The sequence below is a fragment of the Mustelus asterias genome, chromosome 10 (assembly GCF_964213995.1).
Source record: "Mustelus asterias chromosome 10, sMusAst1.hap1.1, whole genome shotgun sequence".
NCBI lineage: Eukaryota > Metazoa > Chordata > Chondrichthyes > Carcharhiniformes > Triakidae > Mustelus > Mustelus asterias.
Genome location: NC_135810.1, coordinates 59,868,507 through 59,888,717, shown reverse-complemented (window position 1 = coordinate 59,888,717; position 20,211 = coordinate 59,868,507). Strand labels below are relative to the sequence as shown.

Below are 20,211 nucleotides of genomic sequence, written 5' to 3'. Positions count from 1 at the left end.
TGCAAGGGCAGAGGGAACCATCTGTAATATCTGTTTACATGAGGGCCAGGAAGGGAAATTGGATAGTCAGCAATTTACTGGGAAGAAGGTTCAGAGAGAGAGCAGGAGCTGGGTAGCATCAACATGGTGAAATCAGTGAGGGTAAGAGGGAAAATAGGGGAGGTACTAGAGAGAGATGGGGGGGCCATGAGGGGAGAACTTTAGGGAAATTTGGGCATTTTGCACTATGGATAGGGATCAATGTGGCAGAGGCAGCTGAACCGATGGTCTTAACTCCTTGTGTATTTAACATGCAGGTGAAGGAGGTAGCTGATCTATTCCCCTCCTTATTTTATAAACCTCTAAGATCAACCCTCAGCCTCCAATGTTCCAGCGAATAAAGTCCCAGTCTATCCACCCTCTTCTTAAAACTCAAACCATCAAGTCCTGGTAGCATCCTAGTAAATTTTTTCTGCACTCTTTCTAGTTTAATAATATCCTTTCTATAATAGGGTGACAAGAACTGTACACAGTATTCCAAGTGTGGCCTTTCCAATGCCTTGTACAACTTCAAGACATCCCAACTCCTGTATTCAATGTTCTGACCAATGAAACCAAGCATGCCGAATGCCTTCTTCACCACTTTGTCCACCTGTGACTCCACTTTTAATGAGCTATGAATATGTACCCGTGGATCTCTTTGTTCTGTAACTCTCCCCAACGCCCTACCATTAACTGAGTAAGTCCTGCCCTGGTTCAATCTACCAAATTGCATCATCTCGCATTTATCTAAATTAAACTCCACCTGCCATTCATCAGCCCACTGGCCCAATTGATCAAGATCCTGTTGCAATCCTAGATAACCTTCTTCACTGTCTACTATGCCATCAATCTTGGTGTCATCTGCAAACTTAGTTACAATGCCTCCTATATTCTCATCCAAATCATTAATACAAATGACAAATAACAATGGACCCAGCACCGATCCCTGAGGCACACCGCTGGTCACAGGCCTCCAGTTTGAAAAAACAACCCTCTACAACCACCCTCTGGCTTCTGTCATCAAGCCAATTTTGTATCTATTTAGCTACCTCACCCTGGATCCCGTGAGATTTAACCTTGTGCAACAATCTACCATGCAGTACCTTGTCAAAGGCCTTGCTAAAGTCCATCTAGACAACATTAACTGCACTGCCCTCATCTACCTTGGTTACCCCTTCAAAAAACTCAATCAAATTTGTGAGACATGATTTTTCACTCACAAAGCCATGCTGACTGTCCCTAATTAGTCCTTGCGTCTCTAAATGCCTGTAGATCCTGTCTCTCAAAATACCTTCTAGCAACTTACCCACTACAGATGTGAGGCTCACCGGCCTGCAGTTCCCAGGCTTTTCCCTGCAGCCCTTTTTAAACAAAGGCACAACATTTGCCACCCTCCAATCTTCAGGCACCTCACCTGTGACTATCGATGATTCAAATATCTCTGCTAGGAGACTCGCAATTTCCTTCCTAGCCTCCCACAACGTCCTGGGGTACACTTCATCAGGTCCAAGGGATTTATCTATCTTGATGCGCTTTAAGACTTCCAGCACCTCCTTCTCTATTACATGTACACTCCTCAAAACATCACTATTTATTTCTCCAAGTTCCCTAACATCCATGCTTTTCTCAACAATGAATACTGATGAGAAATATTCATGTAGGATCTCACCCACCCTATCCCTGTAATCCCACTCATTTACCATGGCTTTGGCTAACCTACACATTTTAGGACACTAAGGGGAAATTTAACATGCCCAATCCACCAAACCTGCACATCTTTGGACTGTGGGAGGAAACCGGAGCACCCAGAGGAAGCCCACGTAGACATGGGTGAATGTGCAAACTCCACACAGACAGTCCCCCAAGCCAGAATTGAACCTGGGTCCCTGGCGCTGTGAGGCAGCAGTGCTAACCACTGTGCCACCATGCTACCCACTCTACCTTTATACATGCAATTTAAAAATAAATCCATGATTTGCAGCAGCATCACATTTTTGCCTCCATTTTGGTGAATATTATAATTAATCTCATAACACTAGGTTAAAGTCCAACAGCTTTATTTAGAATCACAAGCTTTTCGAGCGCTGCTCCTTCATCAGGTAAAGAAGGAGTAGCACTCCAAAAGCTCGTGACTCCAAATAAACCTGTTGGACTTTAACCTGGTGTTGTGAGACTTCTTACTGTGCCCACCCCAGTCCAATGCCGGCAATTCCACATCATTATAATTAATGACAAGTAAGATAGAAAACTAATGGAAATGTAACACATGGAGACTCACTTGCTGATATTACTGAGCAGTGAAGGAAGACTGAGTATAAAAAAAAGCAAATTTAACCATCGTATTTCCTTCCATGCAATATTTTTTGAAGAGATAACAGAGATGTTCTCTCTCCAAAGATGAATATTGGCTTCATGACAAAACATCTGGCTGCAGTACCAAACACTATTTTCAGATTTCTGAGTCCATGTTTCCGATTTGGTATCCTTTGGAACTACATCCTGTTTCTTGAGTTTCAACAATCTCAGAAATCTAAAGGTGACATTTACCAAATTCAGCCAGCAAGTGGCACTGTAAGAGCAAGTCAAACTGAATGAGAAAAATTAACCCAAACATTCCTTCAGTGCTATATCTGGGTGGGTAAAGGTATTACTTAAGACATTATCACCATTTTGGGGCGGGAATTTGAATTGCTTGATGCTGGCCATCATTTTCTTCATGATAGTATTTAAGAGATGCAGTGGCATCTTGCAGAATACATGCTGCTTTACCTGAGATGTGAGCTGGCTGACAGAATTTGAGTGACCATAATCCAGATCACTCACAGAAATATGTACCGAATTGCTGAATTTCATTTCTAAGACATCCTGGAAGGTAGAAAATAATGATAGAGTTTGATATTACAATCAAATTAAATCGACCAAAAGGGTATGTGGGTGAAGCTGGTTACCAGCGTTAGTGGGGAATGAGCAACAGCACGATGCATGCTTCAATTTTTTTTTTCATTTATATATCCAATTCAATCATCCCTTTTGGCTAAGATCAAGTGTAGTATGGATCGCCTGCACTTGGTTGAGGTCATTAGGTTACGCTGAGGCTTCATATGTTTCATATGAAGCAATTTTTAAAAGCGGCATCTCGGCCTTTTGGCTAAGATGCAAATGAGCTCAAGTCTTGGAGGAGGATCCTCCCCCTTCTCCAATCAGCTTGACTCATGTAGATCAGGCCCAGGCCAGGCTGCTTTAGGTCTCCCGTCCTGTCTTGTCAGCCTGGATCTGAAATGTCTCAACTTGTTGAGACTCTGAATTGGATTTGATTTGATTGAATTGGAAAAGTATAAAAAAATATATATATCCAATTCAATCATCGCTTCTCGGCCTTTTGGCTAAGACCAAGTGTAGTATCGATATGCTGTACTTGGTTGAAGTCATTAGGTTACATTTTAGCTTCATTTGAAGCAATTTTTAAAAGCAGCATCTCAGCCTTTTGGCTAAGATGCAAATGAGATCAAGCCTTGGAGGAGGTGCAATGCCTACTCCAATCAGCTTGGATCATGTAGATCAAGCCCAAGACAGGAGGTGAGAGCCCTGTCTTGTCAGCTTGGATCGGGAATGTCTCACTTGTTGAGACACTGAATTGGACTTGATTTGATTGAATTGGATAAATAAATAAATATATCCAATTCAATCCAATCAAAGTCCAATTCAGAGTCTCATCAAGTGAGACATTCCCGATCCAAGCTGACAAGACAGGCCTCTCACTTCCTGTTTTGGGCCTGATCTACATGATCCAAACTGATTGGAGCAGGCATTGCACCTCCTCCCAAGGCTCGATCTCATTTGTATCTTAGCCAAAAGGCCAAGATGCCGCTTTGAAAAATTGCTTCAAATGAAGCCTCAGTGTAGCCTCATGACTTCAACCAAGTACAGCATGTCAATACTACACTTGATCTTAGCCAAAAGGCCGATGCAGCTTCAATTTTTTTTTAAGCAAGTAGATCCGATACTGGAGCAACATCCTCGTTTTAAACATTCCTTTATTCACTGATGATCCCCTTTAATGCACAGCTACCAGTGCTGCCATTTCAAGTATGTATGATTACAGAATATGTGTTCAGATTCAAAGGGCTTCAAAGTAACAGAAAATGATAAAATTAAAGGGATTAGTACATTGGGATATGTGAAGCATTCACAACAAAGTAGATGACTTAATAGCAGAGACAGAAATTAATGGGTTTGGTCCGATAACCATTTCAGAGCCATGGTTGGGAACTAAATTTTCAGGACTCTAGACTTTGAGAAGCAATACGCTAAGTGGAAATGAAGCAGAGTAGCCCTGATAATAAAGGATGGAATATTAAGTAAAGGATGGAATATTAATAATAAAGGATCAAGTAAAGACGGTAGAGAGAAGGATCCTTAGTTCGTGTGATGGAATCCGTTGTTTCAAAGCATATATTTTTTGAGACAGACTTGGGCTGACAAGTGGCAAGTAACATTAGCTGCGATTCTCCCATTGCAACCCGCAACTTTTCTGTCAGTTTGCGGTGGGAGACGCGCGCCTCCGGCCTTGAACAGGGATTTGTGCATGCGCCAGGAATGTATGCGCATCTCCCAGAGCCGGTGAACAGTCGCCGGTCAGACTCTGCTGGAAACCGGCGGGAAGGCAGGTAAGTCATTTAAATCTTTTCTGCATGTACTTGAAACATGTTTATTAGCTCATTATTGGGACCTTTCAGGTCCCGATTGAATCTCCCACCCTACCAGGAGTACTTCATTCCGGCGGGATTCAGACTAGCTCCCCACATTTGGGGAACCAGCAGGAGACCCTGCCGGAATGAAGGGGGGGGGGGCAATTGGAGCCCCCCAGGAGGTCAGGTGGCGGGGGGGTGGTCCACTCTGGCAGTGCCAACCTGTGCCCCCTGACACTGCCAAAGGGGCAAAGTGCCCATGCCCAGGTACACCTTGGCACTGCCCATCGGGCATCGGGCAGTACCAAGGCAGCGGGGCCTTGGGCCAATCAGTGGAGGTGTGGGGTCCTGCTGCCATTCTGCATGGCGATCGGTCTGGGATGGAGGGAGGGCAGCGATTGGGGCAGGTTGGGGTGGGGGTGGTCTGCCGGTGTGGAGGGGGGGCTGCCTCAAGGGGGTCTGACCCCAGGGGAGGGTCGTCTGCCGGTGTGGAGGGGGGGCTGCCTCAAGGGGGTCTGACCCCAGGGGAGGGTCAGCGAGGGGGGGGGGGTCTGCCGGGGTGAGGGGGGTGGGGGGATTGCCACTGCTGGGGGGAGTGGACTGTACATCGGGGCGCTCCAGGACGGGGGAGTCAGGGCTGGCCTGGGAATTGTTGTGGGGGCCGTGATCGGGCCGTGTGGGGGACTGGTGGGGCAGCACTGCGGGGGCCCCGGGCTGGCCAGTGATTGAGCTGACAGATCGGGGCCACTGCACATGTGCAGAGTTCCAGAACTGTCAGACTCTGGCGCAAATAGGCCCTGCCCTTCTGGGTTTTAAATGAGATTCACGACTGGGACGTTTGCAGTGCGCAGAGTGCAGAGATTCAGGTGAGAAGCTGAATTGACAGAACAGTCGGGATTTAGAACAGTTCTCCCACCAATTCAGCACTTTTGGGAGAATCGTGGCCTTTCATGCCAGGCAATGACCATCTCTAACAAGAGAGGATCTAATCATCACCACATTCAATGGCATTACCATCGTTGAATTCCCCACTAGCAACATCCTGGGGGTTACCATTGATCAGGAATTGATTGTACCAGCCATGTAAATACTGCGGCTACCAGAGCAGGTCAAAGGCTAGGAATCATCTGGCAAGTAACATACCTCCTGACACGCCCCCCCCCCCCCCCCCCCCCCCCCACACCTCCCTCCACAAAGCCTGTCCACCTGTCCACCATCTAAAAGGTACAAGTCTGAAGTGTAATGGAATACCCTCCACTTGCCTGAATGATTGCATCTCCAACACTCAAGAAGCTTGACAGCATCCAGGAAAAAGCAGCCCACTTGATTGCTACCCCTTTCACAAACAGTTAATCCCTCCACCACTGATGAACAGTGGCAGCCATGTGTACTGTATACAAGATGCACTGCAGGAACTCATGAAGGTTCCTGAGGCAGCACCTTCCAAACCCACGACCACGTAGAAGGACAAGAGCAGCAGATACCTGGAAACGCCACTACCTGGAAGTTCCACTCCAAGTCACTCACCATCCTGATCTTCACTGTTGCTGGGTCAAAATCCTGGAACTCCCTCCCTAACATTACTGTGGGTGTACCTCCACCTCAGGTACTGCAGTGGTTCAAGAAGGCAACTCATCACCAACTTCTGAAGGGAACCTAGGGTTAGGCAATAAATGCTGGCCTTTTTAAAATGTTTGAACCACCCATTCTACCAGTCCATTTGAAGGCTGGTGATAAAGTTCCGTTCAGACGTGTTGGATACCATTAGGGAACACAAGGTTCTGAAGACCACCGCTAGTAAAGGCTGTACCGTTATCGGAAACCAGGACTTCCGGTATTCCGTACATGCTGGAGCTTTGCTGCAATTTCTCGATCGTAGCCTGAGTGGTCGTGTAGCCGATGTGGTGCACCTCCAGCCAGTGGAGTGTGTCCACCATAATTAAAACCATAGAATCCATAAGGGGACCTGCAAAGTCGATATGGCCTACCAGGACACTCTCATGTAGAAAAGCTGAGAGTGGGAGTTCTTGATTTTCCTGCACAGGTCACATTGTTTTACCAAGTCTGTGATGTCGGAATCAAAACCGAGCCACCAGACCTAACTCTTGGCCAGAATCTTCATTTTTGATATTCCCAGGTGGCAATTATGTATCAATTACTCAGTACCCCAAATCATGATCCTGTCCTCATTACTAAGTTCAGCTTTGGTAATGAGGTAGGATTTCATTTCTTCATTGGGTTGTCCTGAGAATCCCCCGTACAAGATCATGTGCCCTATTTTGGAAAAGGTTGGATCTTTTTGGGTCCAGGCTTTAATCTTCCTTGCTGTCACTGGCAAGGTCTCCAGAAAGTTCAGTGTATTCACAACCTCCTCCACTGTTGGTAAAGGAGCCAGGCTCGTGGGCATGGGAGGTGACTCAGTGCATCAGCATTAGCTTTCTGGGTTCCAGGGCGGTGTTCCAGAAGATATTCATAGGCCGCCGATAATACGATCCAGCGCTGTATTTGAGCAGAGGCAATGTGGGGAATTGCTTTGTCCTCTTTAAAAAGGTCCAGTAAGGGTTTATGGTCAGTAACTATAAAAAACTGTTGACACTAGACATATTGATGGACCTTCTTCACACCAAATATGACCGTCAACCCTTCTCAATTTAGGAATATCTTTGTTCAACATCTAAAAAAGGTTCTGGAGGCATACGCGATGGGCTTCTCAGCCCCGTCTTTCCAATGATGTGATAACACTGCACCAACCCCATACGGGGAAGAATCACAAGTTAAATTAAATTCTTTCTCGAAATGGGCCAGTAAGTTAGATGATAGTAACTGACATTTAACTTTAGAAAAAGTCTCCCTGTGGAGCTTCCCAGGACTATCTGTGGTATTTTTGTAGCCGGGTTTGCAAGGGAGCCAGCATGGAAGCCAAATTCTGGATAGACTTTCCATAATAATTGACTAATCCCAGGATTTTAACTCCGTAATGTTCCTTGGAGTCAGTGCCTCCTTGATGGCCTTTAACTTATCCTCTACTGGATGAAACCCTTGCCATCTACTTAGTAGCCTAAATAAGTTACTTTGGCTACTTGGAAAACACATTTCTCTTTCTTCAAGTGAACTCCCGCTTTAGAAAATCTCTGTGAGACTTCTTCAAGGGTGGTCAGGTGTTCCTGTTCTGAAGCCTCTGTGAAGAAGACATCATCTAAATATACTGCTATCTTTGGTAGCCCCTAAAGGATGATCTCCAATGGGCGGCATGGTGGCACAGTGGTTAGCACTGCTGCCTCACAGCTCCAGGGACCCGGATTCAATTCTGGCCTTGGGTCACTGTCTGTGTGGAGTTTACACATTCTCCCAGTGTCTGCATGGGTTTCTTCCGAGTGCTCCGATTTCCTCCCACAGTCCAATGATGTGCGGGTTAGGTTGATTGGCCATACTAAATTGACCCTAGTGTCAGGGAATTAGCAGGGTAAATATGTGGAGTTGTGGGAATAGGGCATGGGTGGGATTGTGGTTGGTGCAGACTCAATGGGCCAAACGGCCTCCTTCTGCACTGTAGGGATTCTATGATTCCGTAACACTTTGAAAGATGGCACACACTGATGAGACCCCAAAGGCAAACAGGTACGTTCACAGAGTCCCTTATGTGTGTTGATTGTCACATATTTCCAGAAGGACTCGTCCAATTCAAGCTGGAGGTAGACATGGTTCACATTCAACTCAGAGAATTTCTTGCCACCTGTTAACTTTTCGTACAAATCTTTGATCTGGAGCATGGGGTACCTATCAAGTTTAGAGACTCGATTGACCGTCAGTTTATAATCCCTACAAAGACAATCTGATTTGTTAGGCTTAAGAACAGGGACTATGGGTACGACTCATTCTGCAGATTGCAATGGTCTTATTATAACAAGGTTTGAAAACGCCCTCGTTCAGTTTTCACCTTCTCCAGCATGGAGTAAGGAACTGGTCTGGCTCTGAAATACCTAGGTGTAGCGTCGGGGTCAATGTCGATCTATTTTCCTCAGGCCCTCCTGAAAAACTCCAGGGTATCTATAACTCCCCCATGCCTAGCCTAAAGATCTCCAACCAGTTGAGCCAATGGGCGGCATTGCTGGAGCCAATCTGACCCCATTAGGCTTGGTCCGTGCCCCCACACAACAACGACTGGGAGAGGAGCCTAATGCCATCTATAGGTCACTGGTGCTGTTGTGGTGCCTTTTATTTATAAAGATTCCTCCATGTTAGATGGCTAGCCTGGCCTTTGTATAGAATCATAGATAGAATCATAGAATCCCTACAATGCAGAAGGAGGCCATTCAGCCCAATGAGCCTGCACTGACAACAATTCCACCCACTCCCTATCCCCATAACCCCTTGTATTTACCCTTCTCATCTCCCTAACACCAAGGGTCAATTTAGCATGGCCAATCCCCTTTATCTGCACTTTGGAGTTTGGAGGAAATCCACGTGGACACGGGGAGAATGTGCAAACTCCACACAGACAGTCACCCGAGGCCAGAATTGAACCCGGGCCCCTGGTGTTGAGGCTGCAGTGCTAACCACTGTGCCACCATGCCAACCTCAGGAGTTGGATGCCCGATTGGAGGTGCTTATAGGTCTGTTTTCTGATAATGGAGACTGTGGCTCCAATGTTCATCTCCACCTTCAAGGGACAGTGATAGTAATTCACCATTATCAGGGCAACCTTTGTATTTACAATATGATTCAGTTGCAGTGTTAATTAATGTTAGGTTATCTCAGGAAGAGGGAATACCTACATGGTACGTTCAGGTCCAGCCTCAGCTTTCTTCCCAGGCAGCAAACATTTTGCCTGTTCCTGAAACATCACTGTGGCTGTGTCTTTTGACAGTGCTTGTCAACTGGTAACTACACCTCTCTGGAATATGTTCTTTAATACTCTTCGAATTGTCCCTACTGTTCCTTGACTGGTGGTAACATTAAGGCTCCTATATCGAATGGGACCCTTTAATACCTGATTGACACAAGCACTGTCCATTAAGGACGGGTTGCATGAGGTCTCTCCCCTAGCTGGAAGACATTGCTGCCTGATGCCCCTTGTAGCTCCTGAGCCCCTTTTTCTGTGTCCTCAAGTGACAAATCTATCTCAGCGGCTTTTTCCAAAAGTCCAAATTGGGTTCTGCCAAGTGTTCTTTTGGATGGTTAGGCCATTTATGCCACATACCAATCTGTCCTGCAACATTTCATTAAGAGATGGTCCAAATTTGCAGAGTTCAGCTAGTTTCCACAACCTAGCCAAGAACTCAGTGACAAATTCCTCAGGGGTTCTCCCAGCCATGTTCAAGTGATATCACTGGAGAATTACCAGCGGCTTTGGGTCGTAGTGGTTTTTTTTACTAGGTCTACTAGCACATTAAAAGTTCTTGAGTCAGGGGCATCCCTGACTCAAGAACTTATCACACCGAAAGTCAGGACCCTGCATGCTGTTAACAATATCACTTTTTGCTTTTTGTCTTTTTCAATGTTGTTAGCACAGAAGAAGTAATGCATGCTCTCAGTGTATTGGGCCCAGTCTGCCCCACTGGTGTCATAGGGCTCGAGTTTCCCAAACAGAGGCACAATAGTATTTTCTTAACAGAGAGGTACTTGATTCACAGAGTTGTGATGGAGGAAAAAATTATTTTTCTCTTTGTTGCCAATGTAATAATTCAGCCAAACACCAGTTTTCCATCACCAACATCCTTGATTGTGCACCAAGGGAAAAAAGCCACTCCCGTAACTTGCAGTCAGCCAGTCTTCACCTCGGGACCTACAGCACCAGTCTGGATAAAATGAGAGGCCTGAAACCCCCCGCTGGCTGCTTCCCATTGGGAGACCCTCCGCTCACTCAATAAGGCAGCTCGTACTCCACGAAGCCCATGGGTAGATCTATTCATGATTCTCCTCTTGGTTGGCAGAACAGTTAGCAAGGTTGATTTGCGAAGACTATTGGCAAGTTCCAATAACAGATCGAGCCAAAACAACCTTTACTTCCATAACCTTAAAATGGCCTTTCGCAATGTGGATTCATTCCACAGGGAATGAGGAATACACCTTTCAAAGATTGAAACCAAATTATTGCAGGATTACACAATTGTGTTGCATATATTGATGATCTATTGGTCTGCAGTAATACATGGGGAACACATGTGGGACATGTTAGTGCACTATTTGATACACAATAAAAAAGCTGATTTGTTGATAATTTTGGCAAAGAGTAAGTTTGCCAAGGCCAAAGTCATCTATTTGGCACATGTCATGGGGCAAGATCAATTGTTGCCCAGAGAAGTTAAAGTTTAAGGAATTATGGACTTTCCTGTCTCTTTCAGTGTTACAGTGAGTAACTCATCTCCTGCCTCTCCAAAGCCTGTCCACCATCTACAAGGCACAAGTCAGGAGTGTGACAGAATACTCCACACTTGCCTGGATGGGTGCAGCTCCAACAACACTCAAGAAGCTTGACACCATCCGGGACAAAGCAGCCTGCTTGATTGGCACCACATCCACAAACATCCACTCCCTTCCCCACAGACCCTCCGTAGCAGCAGTGTGTATTATCTACAAGATGCAATGCAGCAATTCACCAAAGATCCTTCGACAGCACCTTCCAAACCAATGACCACCTCCATCTAGAAGGACAAGGGCAGCAGATAAATGGGAACACCACCACCTGCAAGTTCCCTCCAAGTCACTCACCATCCTGACTTGGAAATATATCGCCGCTCTTTCACAGTTGCTGGGTCAAAATCCTGGAATTCCCTCCCTAATGGCATTGTGGGTCAACCCACAGAACATGAACTGCAGCAATTCAAGAAGGCAGCTCACTGCCACCTTCTTAAGGGCAATTAGGGATGGGCAATAAATGCTGGCCAACCAACGAAGCCCCGTCCCACGAATGAATATATAAAACTCCTCTGATCCTACAGCAGATGACTTCACTTTTTTTCACTTTGTGAAGATTCTGACTGAACAAAAAAGAAGCATTTTCCTATTTGCATACTTTTCAGAACTTCAAAACTCCACTGAGACAATTTCTATGTGCGTCCTTTCGTCTTGTGTACGGTATAGGCTCCACTATATTGAGAAATGTTTATTTTTGACCTCTTTGCCAAATATTTGCATCCTGCCTGCAAGAATGACTCTGACTTTCCTGTGACTCATTGCTTCAACTCCCCCTCACATTCTTATTCTGAACTTTCTCTCTTTGACTTCCTACACAGGTCAAACCAAACTCAATGCAAGTTTCAGGAATAACGTTTCATCTTTTTCCCTGGCACTATGAAATCTTTATGTTTCTGAACATTGACTTTAAACCTTCGCTCTATCCCTCTCTTCCTTTCAAGTTTCTCCAAATCCACTTCAATCCCCTGCCTCTTGAAGATACTTATTCCCAGGCTTCTCACTGATTTGGCTATTTTTAACATTATTTTGGTTTTTTAAATGTCTTTTCACTGCTTTAAGTAAAATGATCTTTATAAACTGTTGACTAGCTATTGCCTCTTTCCTAGTTTTTAATAAACTGTACAAATCATTGAATCCAGAATTGCCTGTGACAGGCCTCAGCTCACTTGATTCCGTGGGCCTGTCAATGTGGGAACAACGTGGCCAATTTAATCGTGGGAGAGGCTGCACTTTAGCCTCTCAATGGTACAAAACCTCCCCCGATTACACTGGAGGGCAGAAGGGTTGATGTGAAATTCACAGTGGCAGGATGTGAATGAGGCTCATTAATGAGTCAGTTGACACCCATTAACACTGAGCCCACTGCAATTTAGTGGTGGTTCAGAGATTAAATGGAGGCATGGCTTCCCTGTACCCTCGGAAGGCTGCAGCCTCCCAGAGGGGGTCCCTTATAGTCAGTACTCTGTGCCCAATTGAGGAACCTGCATCAGGAAGCTGAAGTGGCTACTGGAAGCCACAGCCTGCCCTTACCTCCCTCCTTAGGCCTGTAGTCCCATGATAATTCTGGATCTCTAGGGGCTGCATTGCTGCCAGTAGTCACTGCTCACTTTAACAGCATGTGGAGCTGCCAGCCTCTGTGTGGCCGGAAGCTCTCAGTGGGCAGGACTTCCACCAACAGTGATCTCAATTATGAGGAAGGCCCGATGGTGGCAGGTGAGTGCCTGAAGGGCACCTGATTTGTCAGACCTTCCCTATGGAACTGATGGGATTCACTGTCAGTTCTCCGAATGGAGGACGAGGCCCCAGTCATTCCAACAAAATCCTAGCCATAGTTTGTGCTTCATTTTCCTCCTTTCCTCTATCCGATAGATAGATAGATAGATAGATAGATAGATAGATAGATAGATAGATAGGGAGGGAGGGAGGGAGGGAGGGAGGGAGGGAGGGAGGGAGGGAGGGAAGGAAGGAAGCCATTCGGCCCATCGAGTCTGCACCAACCACAATCCCACCCAGGCCCTATCCACATATCCCTACATATTTACCCACTAACCCCTCGAAACGTGTTTTGTTTGGACTGGTTGGATTTCTTTCTTCCAGTTTTCATGAGCAGCAATGTTTGTTTGATCAGAGGAACCACATGTAATTGATTTCAGTTTGGACCCCAGGTACAATGGGGACTGGAGTGGCCCAAAACTGGCTCATTTTGTGCAGCAACCATCATTAAAGGGGCTTTCCATTGGCCAGTTACTAGGTCCACTTAATATGAAAATGGTTCCGACATCATACATAGAATCTTGAGTGCAATTTTTACAGACAAAAGCCTTACCGAGCAGAGCAACAGAAGAGGCTTAGGGAACGATAATGTTCAAATTAGTTTTGTGGCTTTGGAGAATTGGTTTCCACAAGGATAATTGTCTCTGTGAGTTCCTCTTCCTCACAATCGCACCCGTCCTCCTTTTTCTCCAGACTAACTTTCCTGCTGGACTCCAAGCCACCCAATATTGAGCCATGGAGCTCCAGAAGAAGACCCTTTTGGTGCCCACAACTTGCCAGAGGCACAGTAATCAGGTCCAGCTCTCAAAATGGACCTCCAGAACTGGGGCCTAAGTAACAATCCTCACAGGAAAAGGGAGAAAGTGACATTTTACAGTCTTGTTTATCAATAACTCTTTATAAAATTATGAATAATCCTACAAGTAAAGAACCACGGGGGTGATTTTTGTGTAGTATGTTCAGGCATTGACGATCCTCTGATGTGGCCTTAAGCTAAAATGTTTGTTTAGCCCGTGGTTAGTACAAATCATTTTAGTAAAGGAGTTGAAGCCAGTGCTTGGAATGGCCACCCGGAGGCTTGTTTAGGGTTATTAAAACGCCTGCTACTGCTCATGAAGGAGGCTGCAGAGCATTTTGATGGCTTGTGCTTGTCCTAAAGCCCTTTCATAACAGCAGGTATTTGCTGGGGAATAAATATGACACTGATGTTGAATTCACGTGCTACTTAAAGGGATACTCACCATTTCATATTGATTAGCTGCTGGAGCTGTGAAGAGAATCTCTGAAACATATCAGGAGACTTTCTGGGGCATCTCAATTGTCAAGACTTTAACAACACTCGAACAACTTTTATTCTGGAAATTCGCTGAGGACTTCATCAGAAAAGAATAAGTGCTCTGCTACTCCTTACTTATGCCTAAATAGAAATCACTCGGAGAAGGGCACTGCTTGGTCATGGGCATCTTGTTGGGAGTCCTTCTTCATCTGGTGGAATGGGACGAGAACACGAGACCAGATGAACCAGCATCAGCTGCTATGGGAGAGAGGGGCAGGAAATTGAGGTATGTTTCTTCCACCCTGCAGATGCAGAACATCCTTCCTCCTTCACCAAAACATCCAAATTGATTGCTGTGCCTGTATGTTAACTTTCTGTGATTCATTTATGAGGCATCCCGATCCTTCAGTATGTCAACATTTCTTAATCTCTCAGCTTTTAAAAAATATTCTCATTCTGCCTACCAAAGTGAGTAGTTTCACTTTCCCCACTTAATACTCCATCTGCCGCTTTATATTCCATTCACTTACTGGTCTTTATCCCATTACAGCCTATTAATGTCACAGCTTACTTTCCCACCTAGCTCTGTATAAAGGACTTTACACCATGAATGCAGAATATCATAGATAGAATCATAGAATCCTACAGTGCAGAAGGAGGCCATTCGGCCAATCAAGTCTGCACCGACCATAATCCCATCCAGGCCCTATCCCCATAACCCCAAGCATTTAGCCTAGCTAGTCCCCCTGACACTGAGGGGCAATTTAGCATGGCCAATCCACCTAGCCCGCACATCTTTGGACTGTGGGAGGAAACCGGAGCACCCGGAGGAAACCCACGCAGACACGGGGAGAACACGCCAACTCCACATGGACAGTGACGCAAGCCAGGAATCAAATCCAGATCCCTGGCACTGTGAGGCAACAGCGCTAACCACTGTGCCACCATGTCGCCCACCAGTATGATCTTGCATGTTAACGCCCATTTTTAGGGAATATCTGTAATAGTTTCATAATGCAACAGTTCAGTGTCTGCATGATTTGAAGAGAGAATTGATAAGTCGGCACGGTAGCACAGTGGTTAGCACTGCTGCTTCACAGCTCCAGGGTCCCGGGTTCGATTCCCGGCTCGGGTCACTGTCTGTGTGGAGTTTGCACATTCTCCTCGTGTCTGCGTGGGTTTCCTCCGGGTGCTCCGGTTTCCTCCCACAGTCCAAAGATGTGCGGGTTAGGTTGATTGGCCAGGTTAAAAATTGCCCCTTAGAGTCCTGGGATGTGTAGGTTAGAGGGATTAGCGGGTAAATATGTGGGGGTAGGGCCTGGGTGGGATTGTGGTCGGTGCAGACTCGATGGGCCGAATGGCCTCCTTCTGCACTGTAGGGTTTCTATGATTTCTAAGTCCTGAGAAACCTGGACTAACCTTTGTAACCATAGCTCATGATGCCAATTTGAACATCCACATGCATATTAGAGAGACAATGCAGGTACAACTGAACTGCCATCCCAGGATGCTGTGAAACACATAACAGAAAATTATTCTAATGGCATGCAGTCGGATTTTGTTTGTTTTTCAGAGTCTCAGCCTCCAGCATTGAGTTCACTTGTAGAACAGGGACATCGATAATGCTGTTGTCTGGATTGCTCAGTTAGGTTTCCTTTACGGGAGCTTAGTTTATTTTTACTCATTCACGGCTAGACCAGCATTTATTGCCCATTCTTACTTGCCCTTGTGAAAGTGGTGGTGAGCCACCTTCTTGAACCACAGCAGTCATGGGTATAGGTATCCCCACAATGCTATAAGGACAGGAATCCCATGCTTTTTACCCAGCGACAGAGAAGGATTGGCGGCGACATAGTTCCAGGGACAGTGAAGGAACATCAATATAATTCCAACATGGTTTATTGGCAAAGGTTTGGATTTTTTTTCACATTCAGAATTAATGCATCTTATCCTTTCATTAGTGTTTATTGTCGGGTAGTCTGCCATTTTTACGGTTTTGATGGTTATTCTGCTGGTATTTTCCTTCTTTATCCTCACCTGCTTGTGATATTTAAATCACACTGGACAAATGGGGAGGACTGTGCCATGGGCCAGCTCAACTCAATTTTGCCATTGTACAATTGGAGATTAAGTCTGTTTAGCCTTCTGAATCATGTTCGTCACTACCTTATAACAATGCTTTTGTTCTAACCACATGTATTCCGTATTGCTCATTCTCAAAACTTAGTTTTCCCTTTGTGTTCTCACCACAGATACAAGCAGGATCAAGGTGCTAGGCAGATGGAGTGAGCAGACAGATACATCAATAACTATAATCACTGTTATTTTCACTGGGTATTGGTTATGCTTCTAGTGATACGAGAACTTCACTTTCACTTTCTTAACCAGAATTTAGTTCATCTGGTGATAATAGCAGCGCACAAGGCCAGGGAAAGAACCTTGCTCAGTAAGTAATGGTATGGACTTCAATGCAAGGACTCGAGTGAATAAGGCAGAATAACAGATAGACATGCGGGAGTTTGATACCACAGAGATATCACTGAAACTTTAAAAAAGCAGGGATGGTGGCTCAACATTTCTTGTTAAAGGGATTTTGGAAGGTCTAAAAGGGGGATTAAAGAAGGAACAAGATCAGCTGTGAGAATGGATAAGGTATATAAAGATCATCAAATGAGACCATACAATTTGAACTGAAAATTAAAAAGGGGCAGTCACTACAGACCCCCAAACAGTCAGACAGGGATAGAAGAGTAAATATGTTAGCAAATTGGAGGCAGAGTGGTAGCACTTCCACTCTGACATCTGGAAGTAGTTCATCCTTCGAATGTGTTCCCTTGCACAGTACCTTCTTCTCCTTCCTGGCACCTCCTCGCAATGTCCTCTGTGGCCTTTTGCCACATTTTTCACCCACCCCCATCCCCGAAGCAGTCCCTGCAGGTGGCCATGTGCTTGCTGCTGTCCACATCTCTATCTCTGCAACTCTCTCTCCTCAGGTTCTCCTCCTCATTGGAGGACCCACCTCCTGAGTGGACGATGCCATTAACACACAAGTGCTGCTGTTCTGAAGGGCCATTCTGTTACTTGGTTCCTCAACACACCCTATCCACTATCCTCCCAGCCCCTCTAACTGGACCCACATGTCAACAGCCAGATAGAACTATGGAGGCTCATCCCCAAAGCTTCTGGACTCCCTTTCCTTGTGGAACACTGCCCCAGCATTCCTGTGAAGGCACGCTGCCTCACCCAGCAGCTGTCAAGTATAGAATTCATCTCAGCTGCCAGCACAATTTTGCCTTTAAATATCTGCTAGAGCCCAGGCTTCCCTTGGCCTCTGTGTAATCTCTGTAAAAACCAGTCAATTGGATGTTTACCTACCTTAACCAGCACTCAATTATCTGTTTGCCAGAATGGTACACCATTTGCACTTCATTTACTGTCTGCTGCTGGTAAAGACCTGGCATGCCAACACCATATGATTTTATGTTCCCCCCCCGACTCCAAGGCCATTCCCAATGGGACTGGAAAATCTCGGCCCAGATGTGAAGACTAAGCATTTATTGAGATCTTGGCCTCCTGACCATTAACAACAAGTTCAACCTTACTGCAGTTTCAACACCAAGGTTCCCAACCCTGCAGCAGTCACTAATTCCAAATCAGATTTAATAGCACATGATAGAACCTAATTTAAATATGCTCATGGTGGAACTGCTTATTCAGTGCAGTATCAACATGAGAGGCTCAGGAGGTATTCATACAAACATAAAATGTGGAAGTAAAATGATTAGGAGCAGCCCTGTTGGAATTGGACATTCCAAAGCGTCCCAGCATGGAGTGAATTGGCCGTCCACAATAGCTGCCCATCTACCCTGTCCCTGCACCACTTCACTCCCACCCCGTTTCTTTGTTAATATTGAGCTGGAGCTGTCAAGTGCATAGACAGAGCTGTTACCTGTCTGGTTTAGGACTGAACTGCCCAGTTCTTGAATAAGTTACCTGGAAATTCCATGAAGTTTTGTCAACTGCAGGTTTCCTTGTTTAACACACCCATATTCATGGTAGGATTGGCACTCCTTCCCAATGTATAACTGCCAATCGTTCTGTAACTCACCTCTGTACTAGTGTCGAATGAAATTGAAATTCCGTCTTTCCAATTCTGTGTGGCAATTATCTGCCCTGAAACTTTGGCCCTCTTTGAAGGGGGAGAAACGGTAGGGCTGACTGATAAAAGACTTTTATACATGCATGAGGCATAAAAGGAAAATCTAAAAGTATTTTCCAATCCTGCTCATATTCTGTGCTTATTGCCAAACATCATTTGAACAGATTTTAGAACCAAAAATGTATAATTATCTATTTGTAATTGCCAGTAAAGTGAAGTGCTGCAGCAGCCAATTGGAATAAATTGTTAGATGATGCCTCTGCTGTGAACACAAATGAAAGAATGTGCATCCACCCAACTATCAGAAGCATCCAGCATGTTCAGACACATGTGAGTGAAGGGAGGTTTGGTAGGAGATAAAGAGATATGTAATTTCACGCCACGCTCCAACATAATTACAAGGCAGATTTCCAACTTTCAGAAAAAAACTTTTTTTTGCTTGTTATGATATTTACCTATGTTCATGAAAAAAAATGAGTTTACATTAAATCACTAAACAGGAAACTTCAGTGTTTTGGAGAAGCTTGAAACACACTTTTTCTTGAAGACTTTTTTTTCAGAGTATGTTTTAATCCCCGCCCTTGTGCACCCATTAATCACTGAAAAGATGTAAGGATGTGTTTGGCAATCTAATCGGCAGTTGGAGACTGGATCAGTGTAAACATGCAGTAATACTTCCAGCTAAAGGCAGGTGAAGCAACATACCTCAGACAGACACAAGTCCAGACATACCTCGGAAAGAGCTACCCTCAGTTGACTCATAATCAGCTACTCAAGCTACGAGTGTATTGTTTGATTCAAATACCTTGGATTGTACGGCAGATGAGCTTAGTAAAACTTTATCATCAAAATCTCATCAGAAGGTAAGAAAACTAAAATGGGGTTTGTTCCTGAATATTTTAAACAATTTTTCGATGTTCGATGATGGTTGAGCTTTTTGTTGTTCGATGATTTGAAGGAGCTGAGCTTGTGAACTGTGTCTTCTGATTGTATAATTGTGACCATTGCACTTATCTATGAGTATTAGGTGTTGGGTCAGACATTCCAGACTACATGCATATCCCTTAAGAAGTTTGGAGTTTTAAGATTATTTCTGGCAGGGCATGATGTTACTCGATAAATCCTACTTGAATTGGGTGTTAAGTGGAATTGCAGTATGTTACTGCTTAATGCTGTGCTGCATGATACGGTGTGTTTATTTTTGTAACTTGAATGCCTCCAGAAACAAATATAAACAGTATATAATAAAAAGTCTGTGCATGCATGTTTGGATAATTTTTAGGAATAATTTAACAGAATCTGTGTTGTCTAAGCCTGAATCCCGATCGTCTCCATTCTGCATAAACTTATAGAGTTATAAAGATGCATTGAATTGTGAAAGCATTCTGTTCTAGTTTGCTGTTGAGAATTATACTTAATGCTTTGCTCTCCTATAATCTCTATTACAGCTCAGCCACTGTAGAAGTTCCATGTTGTATTTTGATTTTTTTATTCTTACATGACTATTAACCACATAGTGCTGCCTCATGTAGGCCTGTTAATTTCTGATATGTTGACAATCCTTTTTCATAACTTTGCCTATACCAATTTGATTTTTAAATTAATATTTCACTTAGACTCTATTGGTAACTGCGGCCTATTTGCTAGTCAATCATATCACAAGTATTTAATTAACTGTTCGTTAATAGCTCAGTGTGAAAGTTGTGTTTAATAAATAGTTTATCTTTCCAAAACCACTCAGTATGATTCAACTAGGGAAGGAAACCATCAGCCAGTACCATCACACAGAAGGTTACATGTGTATAAATGATGGATAAAGGTAGGATCAAAATTTCCTGTGATGTTCACGAAGCCAAACAACCTTTCAAAACCCATAG

General features: G+C 44.7%; 1 protein-coding gene and 1 non-coding gene across 2 annotated transcripts in view; both read left to right on the top strand.

Annotated features, from left to right (window-relative positions):
- The first annotated feature begins 3,384 nt into the window (after positions 1–3,384).
- On the top strand, positions 3,385–3,583 carry LOC144500166 (U2 spliceosomal RNA). Its single transcript, XR_013498946.1, has one exon. It is a non-coding gene; the product is annotated as a U2 spliceosomal RNA (small nuclear RNA).
- A 15,463-nt stretch (positions 3,584–19,046) lies between these two features.
- Positions 19,047–20,211, top strand: part of amotl1 (angiomotin like 1) — a 133,877-nt gene continuing 132,712 nt past the window's right edge. Inside the window, exon 1 of the mRNA XM_078221791.1 lies at positions 19,047–19,197. The gene's annotated coding sequence lies outside the window, so the exon portion shown is untranslated. The remainder of the gene's footprint in view (positions 19,198–20,211) is intronic.